Source organism: Chenopodium album, chromosome 20, assembly GCF_948465745.1.
Source record: "Chenopodium album chromosome 20, dcCheAlbu1.1, whole genome shotgun sequence".
Taxonomy (NCBI): domain Eukaryota; kingdom Viridiplantae; phylum Streptophyta; class Magnoliopsida; order Caryophyllales; family Amaranthaceae; genus Chenopodium; species Chenopodium album.
Window position 1 is genome coordinate 38,348,624 of NC_137853.1, and position 12,195 is coordinate 38,360,818.

A 12,195-nucleotide genomic window follows, 5' to 3' on the forward strand; every position below is an offset into this window, starting at 1 on the left:
ACCCCTAAGTCGCCTAAGAGGACGAGTTTTTATCTCGTGAGGGTTTCCCTTGAGCTTAACCCACAACTCATACAAACCACATCAACAAACATAGCACATTGCTGCTCTCAAAGTGGTCAAAACACACAAAACCAATATTTTTATTGCCCAAGTCAACTCATCGGGATACAAAACACAATCAGGACAAGTGAGCAACTTTCAAGAATTACCATTCATACAAATGTGCACATGAGTTGGGGGTAGAGAGGCGAACTAAGCAAGGTTGCACTAGGATACTTCGTTATACCTCTTACTAGTTCATTAGAGCACGTCTAGATATTCCAAAGTTGCAAAGCCCTCTTTCGGTTATAAAATGGCGAAATGCAAGTCCACCTCCCAAAATGCACTCCCAAGCCCTTTCAACTATGCTCTAATTCGGGAATTTACACAAGAAAAATCAAAATAGATAGTGTGTGGGAGGCATCCACAAATTGACCTCTAGGATAGAAAAAGTGAAAACTTTGGGAATTTTGGGGGAGTTTTTGACTTCTCCAACCTTTTTCTATTTTTTTCTATATATATATATATATATATATATATATATATATATATATATATATATATATATATATATATATATATATATATATATATATATATTTTCTTTCATTCATTCATTGCCCTCGCCTCTTTTAACTTTGAGCGGCTCTTTCTTTTATTCGAAACATGTGGCTTATTATGCCACTTATTACACAAGATATACATAGAACTAATTCCCTATTAGAGTTTCGTTTCGGGGAAGAAGGGAGACACACCAAGGGCACAAGGGACCGCAATTTGATTCAAACATATCCTACTTTGGGCAAATCAGACAATATCCTATGCTAGACGTGCAATTGATCATTCATCGGTTTTCATTTCATATACACTAGCGCAATCAAGATTAATAAGCCTCTAAATGACCCCAACTCTTGCACACACCCTTCTAAAAAGAACTTTTACTCATCACTCAAGAGTCAAGCAAGCAAATCATATAAGCATCGTCATTTGAGTCTCATCCAAGGGCTAATTTTTCGGTTTTTTTTTTTTTTTTTTTTTTTTTAAGAAAGCAAGAGAAGAATGCGAGTTAGGAGAACTAAGCTAAGCATAAAAAAAAAAGTATTCACACATTAAGAGATTTGGATTTAGGGCGTTGGATTTCAAAGGGAGCAAATTTGGATGTTAAGGGGTTTGGATGTTAGGGGAAGGAACAAACAACATGCAAGGTAATCACCAATCAAGCACAAACAAGAACCAATCAAACAGAACCAAAGAGAGAGACTCCCCCCAAGCTATCATAAACATTGTCCCCAATGTTAAAACAATAAAAGCACAAGAAAGGGGAAAAAGAGACTAACTCATTGGCTCGGTCCTCCTTGGGAGCTTGAGCCCCCGGGGTACCAATGTCGGTAGACATTTCGGAACTCACCCAATTCCGACCGAAGTCCTTCGAAGCTTGTCCTCATGTTGTCGTAGGAGGACCTCATATCTTCGTGAGACTTTCTCATAGTCTCGAACTCGGTGGTCATCCGGTTGAACCCTTGGTTCATCAAATGCATTTGCTGCTCGAAGGTGAGGGGTGGGTTGCCCTCACCCATGCCTTGACCTTGGTACCCTTGTTGGTACCCTTGTTGGTGATCGTATTGTTGTTGTTGTTGGAATTGTTGTTGTGGAGGTTGTTGTGGAGGTTGTTGCTGCTCTCCTTGCTCTTGCTCCTCTTCATCGTCTTCATCGCCGGGAGCCCAACCGTGGTCTCTCTCGAAGATCCAGTTGGTCTCGTCGTAGATGAAGGTCCGCTCCGGGTCGGGGAGGTAGGCGTAGGACCGGCCACTCACGTGCCACAGGTAGGGGTGTGGCCCCTCGACGTCCTCCACCCACCTCATTGTCCTTAGCGACTGCATATCAATCCGCGTCGCTCCTGGGCAAACCTGCTGATCTGCAAAATCAAGATTAAGAGCAGCAGCAATAATAGTGATCATACCACCTATGGTGATGTTACCGGACCCAGTGGCAACATCCTCAAGGTGGTCTACAAACCAGGACCCTACATCTAAGGCCAAACTACCCATACTCAAGTGCCATAGGATGTGAAGCTCCCTAGTGGACACTACCCCCGAACTGTCACCTCTAGCGAACGTCGTGTTCGCTATGGTGCGCTGTGACAACCTAAATGCGGGGTGGATAATGGCCGTGGCCTTATCGGTCCTGGGGTTGTAGTTAAAGAGGCCGGTGATCTTCCTCCAAAACTCACCTGCGTTATAGCTACGGGGTGGCCTATCCTTTGCCCCAATGGTTCCGTTCGTAGGCCACCCGAACGCTTGGTTCACCCTATTGATGGTCATGGTATGGGTGGTGTTCATGAGTTGGAAGGTGATACGGCGGGGGTTCCTAGTTGTGTCCCGTTGGACTTGGAGGGTGGAGAGGAATTCAAGAGTTAATCTCTTGTAGGTTAAGGCATGTAAGTCTAGCCAACTACCTAGGCCACATCCCTCGAATAACATTCTAATGTCTTCCCCCACCCCTAGGGACTCGGCTACCTCCTCACTGTAGAACTTGGTCGGCTTAATTCTCCTCCTACTGTTTCTTAGAAAGTTGTTTGCAAAAGTTTCGTCATTGAAGATTATTCCCATTGTATCCACTTGTGGTGGACCAACGGGAGGAGGAGGAGAAGGGTTGCGGTACCTAGCGTCCGTGTTTCTAGGTCGATTTCTTCTAGACATGGTTGGATTTATGCAATGCAATCAAACAAACCACAACCAAATAATCAACACAATAAACACACAATAGGCACTAGGTCCACTAAACACAACCAAAGCTCAAACAAGGCCAATAATTACAACACAATCAAGCCAAGCTCTAAGTCTCCCACCTAAGAAAATTGAATCACCAAGCAACTAATACTTAATCCAATCACAACCACAACAATTCTAATATCAAAATTATGCACTAGAATCAACAAATCCAACACAACAATTTACTCAAACAAGCATGCCTTGTCATGTATGAAAATTAATTCCTCAACCTCACTTGCAAAAATCCAATTCTCAAAACACACCAAATTTCGTTCAAACTCAATAATACTTGGCAATTAACAATTATCAATCACTCATGACCAATTTTAACAAACTTTCTCAACCAAATTCAAGCAAAAATTCAAGGACTCAAGCAAAAAATAGTAAAAGGGAGGAACGATTATACCGAGCTTATCGTGGGTGTAAAACCCGCAAATGAACCTCTCTTGCCTTCCTTTTTGCTTGCTTGACAACCACCTTCAACCAATTGCCCCAAAATTTACTCACAAAGAAAACCCCCAAATCAATTTTTTCCAAGTAAGGGTTTGAGTTTTTGGGTGATTTTTGGGGTTAAATGTGATAAAAGTGGTAGTAGTTTGTGAATTTGTTGAAATGGAGTGAAGATTTTTGTGAAATTTGTAAAATTTGAGTGAGAAATTGAGTGTTTGTTGGAATTTGAGTGAGTTGGGTTGAAGAGAAGAGGGGTTTTTAGAGAGAGAGAGGAGTGAGAATCGTGGGGAATAAGGGGAATGAGAAATTTTTTTTTTTTTGGTTAAATCCGTGGCTTTTACAGCCAAAATCGAGGCTGCACGGACGTGTCAAATTTGGCACGGACGTGCAGTTTCGATCAGAATTTAAAAAAAGTTCCTGCCTGATTTGGCACGGACGTGCTGGATTTGGCACGTCCGTGCCAAATTGCGAAGCCCCGTATAGAGTTCCTGCCTGATTCTGCACGGACGTGCGATGTTCTGCACGTCCGTGCGGACCTGATGCTGCACTTTTTTTTTTTTTTTTTTTTTTTTTTTTTTTTTTTAATAATAATAGTAAGGCATAATAATAATAATAAAATTATTATTATCACCATTATTATTATTATTATTTATTACTTCACTTTCACAAAACCTTTTCTTGCTTCTCTTTTCATCAACACCTTAAAAAAAACATTGAGAGAAAAGTTAGTAATAGTAAGAGTGATGGAAATTAAGTAATAGTTATGAGAGAGAGAGTTGAGGAACTCGGGTTGCCTCCCGGAAGCGCTCTTTTAACGTCACTAGCTTGACGACATTGCGGGATCAATGAAAGTTGGGAACATCAAACTCATCAAGGTGAACAACCTTGGCTTCCTCATGCACAAAACCGTCAAAGTATGCCTTAAGCCTTTGGCCATTTACTTTGAACGGTTCACCATTGTCATTTGAGATTTCTATCGCTCCATATGGAAATACTTTCTGAACGGTGAAAGGTCCACTCCATCTTGACTTGAGCTTACCCGGAAACAACTTCAACCGGGAATTGAATAGTAGGACCTTGTCACCTACCTTAAACTCCCTTTTGCTGATATGCTTGTCATGCCAAGCCTTGGTCTTTTCTTTGTAGATCCTCGCATTCTCATATGCATCCAACCTTAATTCTTCCAAGGCGTGGAGGTCAAGCAACCTCTTCTCACCGGCGCTTTGAAGGTCAAAATTCAAAGTTTTGATAGCCCAATGAGCCCGATGCTCAAGTTCTACCGGCAAGTGGCATGACTTCCCATAAACAAGCTTGTATGGTGTGGTGCCAATAGGAGTTTTGAACGCTGTACGGTAGGCCCATAGAGCATCATCAAGCCTTGTAGACCAATCTTTCCTAGACCTATCCACCGTCTTCTCAAGAATCATTTTTATCTCCCGGTTGGAAATTTCAGCTTGACCACTTGTTTGGGGGTGGTAAGCCAATGACACCTTGTGCCTCACACCATATTTCTCGAGGAGAGCTTGAAAGGATCGCTTTGCAAAGTGTGAACCTCCATCACTAATCACAGCCCGGGGCACTCCAAACCTTGGGAAAATTACTCTTTTAAAGAGCTTGACCACAACCTTAGCATCATTAGTAGGAGATGCAACCGCTTCCACCCACTTTGACACGTAATCCACGGCCACTAGAATGAACTTGTTCCCAAAAGAGCTCGGGAAAGGCCCCATGAAATCGATGCCCCATACATCAAAAATTTCAAGTTCAAGGATGTTGTTCAAAGGCATTTCATTCCTTTTTGAAATATTACCGGTTCTTTGACACCGATCACAAGCTTTCACCACGCCCCACACATCTTTGAACATGGTTGGCCAAAAGTAACCACATTGCAATATTTTTGCCAAGGTCTTGTTAGCACTCATATGTCCTCCACAAGGTGAAGAGTGACACATTGTGATAACATCTTCAATTTCATTATCCGGGACACACCTTCTAAAAAGTCCATCAACACCTTGTTTGAAAAGCAAGGGGTCGTCCCAAAAGTATTGACGGACATCATGAAGAAACTTCCTTTTTTGTTGATAAGAGAGGTCGGGAGGAAGAATAGAGCAAGACAAGTAGTTTGCAATGTCCGCAAACCATGGTGCCGGTGCTTCGAGAATAGCGAATAGTTGATCATCCGGGAAAGAATCGTCGATTGGCAAGTTATCAAGATCACCTACAAAGATAGGCAATCGTGAAAGATGATCGGCCACAACATTTTCGGCACCCTTCTTGTCTCTAATCTCAATATCATAGTCTTGTAAGAGCAAAACCCACCGTATCAACCTTGGTTTCGGTTCTTTCTTTGACAAGAGGTACTTCAAGGCTGAATGGTCGGTGAAGACTATAACTTTAGACCCCAACAAGTAAGATCTAAACTTCTCGATTGCATGAACAATAGCTAGAAACTCTTTTTCTGTGGTAGTGTAGTTCCTTTGTGCATCATCTAGTGTAATGCTAGTGTAGTAGATAGCATGGAGCTTCTTATCCTTCCTTTGTCCTAGAACGGACCCAATGGCATAATCCGAAGCATCACACATGAGCTCAAAAGGAAGCTCCCAATTAGGGGGTTGAATAATAGGAGCCGAAATCAATGCCTCCTTCAAACTATCAAATGCTAGCAAACATTCATTAGTAAACACAAAAGGGGCATCCTTTACCAACAATTGAGTGAGCGGCTTTGCGATTTTTGAAAAATCCTTTATGAACCGGCGGTAAAAACCCGCGTGTCCAAGAAAGCTCCTTATTCCCTTCACATTTGTGGGGGGTGGGAGGCGCTCAATAACCTCAATTTTGGCATGATCAACTTCAATGCCCCTGCTAGAAATCACATGACCAAGAACAATGCCTTCCTCTACCATGAAATGACACTTCTCCCAATTCAAAATTAAGTTCACCTCTTGACATCTTTTCAACACTTTAATCAAATTCGAAAGGCATATATCAAAAGATGAACCAAAAACAGAAAAGTCATCCATAAATACTTCAATTGATGATTCAAGCATGTCGGAAAAAATAGACATCATACACCTTTGAAATGTGGAAGGTGCATTACAAAGCCCAAATGGCATCCTTCGATAAGCAAAGGTGCCAAAAGGGCATGTGAATGTAGTCTTCTCTTGATCCTCGGGTTGGATTGGGATTTGGAAGAATCCCGAGTATCCATCCAAGAAACAATAGTGACTATGTGATGCTAGTCTTTCCAAAATTTGATCAATGAAGGGGAGTGGGAAGTGGTCTTTCCGGGTGGACTTATTCAATTTCCGGTAATCAATACACATTCTCCACCCGGTGACCGACCTCGTAGAAATGGTCTCACCCTTATCATTCTTGATGATGGTCATGCCTCCCTTTTTAGGCACAACTTGAACCGGGCTAACCCACTTACTATCGGAGATAGGGTAGATTATGCCCGCCTCAAGAAGTTTTAAAACTTCTTTTTTCACAACTTCCTTCATATTTGGATTGAGCCTTCTTTGGTGCTCAATCGAGGAAGCATGATCATCATCAAGTAAAATCTTATGCATGCATATAGTAGGACTTATCCCCTTAATGTCATCAATTTTATAACCAATGACACCTCTATACTCTCTTAGAACATCTAGGAGTTTCCCAAGAGAGGTGTCATCAAGCTTAGCATTGACAATAACGGGATAACTCTCACTATCATCGAGAAAAGCATATTTAAGTAAAGGAGGAAGGGGTTTAAGTTCAACCTTATGAGGAGGCGTAGTCCTCTCCTCTTTTACCTCCACATTAAGCACTTCCACTTTCATTTCGTTGTGGACTAAAGGTTGGTTGAGCAAAAGATCGTACCCCCTTGTTTCTTCATCTTCCTCAACTAAGCCTCCCGTTAGGACAGCTTGTAAAGGATCTCCTTCAAACAAATTCTCTTGGAACTTCTCCAAGTCTCTTTCCAAAGCATCAACTCTATGAACTTCATCATACAATGGTTTTTTCAATGCTTGTGGGAATGAAAATGATATTTTCTCATCTCCCACATTCAAGGTCAATCTTCCTTGTTTCATGTCAATCACCACTCCCGCGGTGTTCAAAAACGGTCTTCCCAAGATTAAGGGCACCGTAGTATCTTCTTCCATTTCCATTACCACAAAATCGCATGGCACAAACACTCTTCCAACCTGAACCGGCACATCTTCAAGAATTCCCAAAGGTAGCCTAACCGTGCGGTCAGCCAATTGTAAGGACATTCTTGTTGGCTTCAAGTCTCTAACCTTCAAACTCTTGGCAATTGAGTAGGGCATCAAGCTTACACTTGCCCCAAGATCACATAAAGCATCCATAGCTTCCATATCTCCAATCTTCACCGGTATCGCATAGCTTCCCGGGTCACCAAGCTTTTGAGGAAGCTTGTTTTGAATGATTGCACTCACCTCCTTAGGAAGGGAGATGGTTGCACTCTCTTCAAGCCTACTCTTGTTGGATAGAAGGTCCTTCAAAAACTTTGCATAAGTAGGCATTTGTGACATGACATGAAGAAAGGGGATGTTCACTTGAAGTCCTCTCATGACTTCAAGAAAATTTGAAAACTTCTCATTCAATTTCTTTTCTACAATCCTATGAGGGAATGGAATTGGAGGCTTGTATACTCTCATTGGGGGTTTTTCTAATCTTTCCTCATCTCCCTCACTTTCTTTTATGACTTCCTCGTCACTCTTTTGTTGCTTCTTTTTCCCAACATCAACTAATTCATTTTCAAAATCATCCTCATTCCTCACCACCACTCCCTCATCACTCTTTTGTTGCTCCTCTTCACTCATGACCGGCCCCTCATAACCTCTTCCCGACCTCAAGGTAATGGCCTTAGCTTGTTCCTTTGGGTTCACCACCGTTGAACTTGGGAAGTGACCGCTAGGATTTGAGGATGAACTCCCAACTTGTTGTGCTATTTGTGCCAATTGATTCTCAATTATCTTGTTGTGTGCTTGAAGTTGTTGGATGTTTGCTTGCATATCCGCATTGCTTCTTCCTTGTTGTGCAATGAAGGTCTCAAGTGCGGCTTCAAGACTAGACTTTTGAGGAGGTAGGGGAGCGGGTTGGTTATATTGTTGCCTTTGTTGGTCTTGGTTGGGATGGCGATATGGAGCTTGTCGGTTTTGAGAGTGAGGTTGGTTGTAGTGGTTTTGGGGTTGGTTTTGGCTTTGATTGTAGCTATTTTGTGGGGGCCCTTGGTTTTGTTGCTTCCATCCCGTACCTTGTTGGGGTTTCCAACCTTGATTGTAGGATTGGGGGTATGGCTCATTTCTTTGCCCAATTGCCGCCGCTTGCTCTTGGTTGGTTGAGTTGCAATAAGAGGACATATGATCGTTTCCTCCACAAGTCTCACAAGACATGACTTGTTGTGAGGAAGAGCTTGGAGATGTAAGAGTGGCTTGATCTAGCTTATGAGCTAGCATGTCAAACTTTGATGCAATAAGGTCTATTGCACTAAGATCGTGGATTCCGGCCTTCTTTACTTGAGGTTGCCTTCTATCACCCCCATATGCGTAGTGCTTAGCCACTTCTTCAATCATTTTATAGGCTTCATCCACCGATAGCTTTTTAAGGCTACCACCGGCCCCATTATCAAGATTGGCTCTTGAAGTAGGAGTAAGACCATCATAAAAGCTTTGAACAATGATCCATGATGTAAAACCATGGTGTGGGCATTTTCTAGTGTAGTCCTTGAAACGCTCCCAAGCTTCACTCAAAGTCTCATCAATCTCTTGGTTGAAATTGGTGATTTTCCTCCTTAGCTCGGCGGTCTTTTCGGGTGGACAATACTTTCCAAGGAAAGCTCTAGTGACTTCATCCCATGTTGTCAATGATCCCTCTTCTACCGTTCTCAACCAATGCTTTGCCTTGTCACGGAGGGAGAATTGAAACATGTGCATACGGATGAACTCTTCCGTAATGTTGTTTTGCTTGATGGTGGTGCACAATTCGAGAAAGTTGTCCAAATGAGCAAAAGGACACTCATGAGAACTCCCACCAAATTGATCACCTTGTATCATACGGATGAGTTGAGGCGATAGCTCAAAATTGTTTGCATTAGTGGTGGGGAGACGTATGCCACTCCGAAGTGTGAAGGCATTAGGGTGGTCATAATCTCGTAGCAATGGTGGAGGAGGATTGTCGTCTCCCATGTTCTCTTTTTCGTTGGTTGAAAAGATTTCTTCCGGATCCGAATCCGAATACACAATGGAGAACTCAGGTGTGCCTTGCAAAAGTCTCCTGACGTTTCTCAAAGTCCTATTTAGCTCCAGATCAACGGGAATAAGCGGTGATTGCTTACTCTTCCGTGTCATGCAAAGTCAAACAAAGTTAAGAAAAACGTTAGCAATGACTATCACAAGGTGAAAACACAAATATACAAAAATAAATAAGAAAAATTATGATACAGAAATTCACACACTTAGACTCATTCAACAATAATACATTCAATGTGACTTTGCCTCCCCGGCAACGGCGCCAAAAATTTGATAGGCCGTCGTTGAACCTACCAAAGAATAAGTCCTATCTCGGTCTCACTAGCTAATAGCAAGGGTAAGAAAGGGTCGAATCCAAGAGAGGCGTTGAATCAACCACCGAAATACTACCGCATAAATAAGCTAAGTGAAGTCAAAGTTGGTTTGGTTTGGTGTAACAAGTACTAGTTCCGGTTAACTAAACCTAGGGGAAATTAACAGTAATTAGGGGATTCTAGGGCTCGGGTTATACCACTCAACTTCATCACAAATCACGATTAGCATGTATAAACAAGGTAAAATAAGGGGGTAAAATAGGGGAAATCATCTAAAGCACCCAACTACTCTCTCAAGCTAGAGGGATTACTTGAATCATGAATACAACCTACTCTCGTGGTTACAAAGCATAAAACAAGTGTTAAAGCATAATCACGATGACAAAAACATTCCCTTGACTAGAAATTCCTATTCTCATGGCATTTCAAGTCAATCAAGCATAAGGGAGCTAACTCAAGTTCATCTCTCGATCCTTCGTTGAGAAAGCTTGGATAATAGTTCTAGCAATGGCCATATACAAGAACTGAGCAATTAAACCACTTAAGCTCAACTAATTAACACCCAATAAGTACCAAATTAGCACATGCAACAAGTAATTAGTGACTACATCGAGGGTTTTACCCAAACCCTAGAAAGTTAGACTACTCACAATCCATGGAGATTAAAGCAATTAAGGATTTCAAACAACTCATGAACATAATTAAACTAAGAATTAAACTAATTAACAATCTAAACATACAAGAATCAAGCAAATAATTAACAACAAAGCAAGAGGAAATAAGGGAAAAGAGTAGAAAAATATTACTAGAAGCTTGAACTTGAATATCAATGGTGGAGCTTGTCTTCTACAATGATTGAGATTGAAAATATCAAGCTAATAATTAAATTCTAACTAATGATTTGAGAGTATTTGTGTTTCTACCATTACAAACTAAGAGGAAGCACTAAAAACTTAGATGCCGTACAATAGAGTCTAAGGGGGGTATTTATATGACCCTCAAATAAAAAGGACGGAGAAAACAAGAGTCGGGATTTTCTGCAGGTGCGCACGGACGTGCCAGGGGTGGCACGGACGTGCAGCCAAGGTGGCACGGACGTGCCACCCTAAGCACGGACGTGCAGATTTGGGCAGTAGCTCAGATTTGGCTAGGCTAACTGCACGGCCGTGCAGTTTATGGCACGGACGTGCTGGCTGAGATGCACGGACGTGCTGAAGCCTTGCACGTCCGTGCCAAATCGGGCAGTAGCTTGGTTTGGCCCGGGACTGTCCTGCACGTCCGTGCAGGACATGGCACGTCCGTGCAGGGTCTTCTAGGCCCTTCTCTTCACATTTTCCTTGATTTTGCTCCATTGTCACGGCTTCTATCCTTGGTTTATCATCCATATGCCTCAAATGATCGTTTTTTTTGGACCTACAATCTCATCAAAAACACTAACAACCCGTGAAGCAAGGGATACACAAAAATTGAATGAAAATAGGATAGAAGTGGACCAAAATGCCAATATATCGAGTAAACAAGGCTCAAAATCACCCTAAAATCATATCAAATAACAAGTTATCACCAGGGTTTTTTTCGCCTTCCCATTTACACGGACTGCGGTCAGTTAGTCTCCTTGCTTCAACGTCATAACTCCTCGGATATTTCTTGCCTCTGGTTGATTCAGGAGATTAAGGAGATTCTCCCTCGGTTCTCTGCATGTCAAATTCGTAAAGTCCCTCGTCAGTGGGTGGCTTTTGCGCATTGGTTGGCTGTTAGGGCTCGAGATCGTCATTTTCTTTTATGGTCTTTTAGTTAGGTTTTGCTTTTGGTTTGTTAGTGTTCTTTGTAAAAAAAAAAAAAAAAAAAAAAAAAAAAAAAAAAAAAAAAAAAACAAAAACATTTTACATTTTGATATGTACTTTGTATATTTGTGATTTTTTTAATGAAGATATATTTGTGATAGCTGAGTCCATAAGTTTTTAGATTGTGATTATTGAGTCAACATATGAAATTTTAGATAGGTAATTTGCAAATGAAAATTTTTGTATGTCTGTATTGACTTATGGCCTAATGCCCTTTTGCAAATTGTTGTTCTTTTACACTCCATAGCTTGGTGACTTTAGCATAGTCCATACATCTACCATGAAATATTGAACCTTACAAATACCGTAAATCAAGAGACTAAGAAGTAGGAGTAATTTCCATAACTAAGTAAAATTAAGCCAACTTAGGGTTAAATTGTGATAATTTCTTTTGAAAAATTAATCCACAATACATAGGTCGTTTGGAACATCAAATAAGAATTATTTATGAGTTTCAGTCAATATTTTCATCACCTATAAGCCACGACTTCATCTGTGATACCGAATGCCATCAATGACTTCGGTT

At 41.4% G+C, this 12,195-nt stretch overlaps 1 non-coding gene across 1 annotated transcript; it reads left to right on the forward strand.

Moving 5' to 3' along the window:
• The first annotated feature begins 8,954 nt into the window (after window positions 1–8,954).
• Window positions 8,955–9,061, forward strand: LOC145599845 (small nucleolar RNA R71). Its single transcript, XR_014104102.1, has one exon. It is a non-coding gene; the product is annotated as a small nucleolar RNA R71 (small nucleolar RNA).
• The last annotated feature ends 3,134 nt before the right edge of the window (window positions 9,062–12,195 follow it).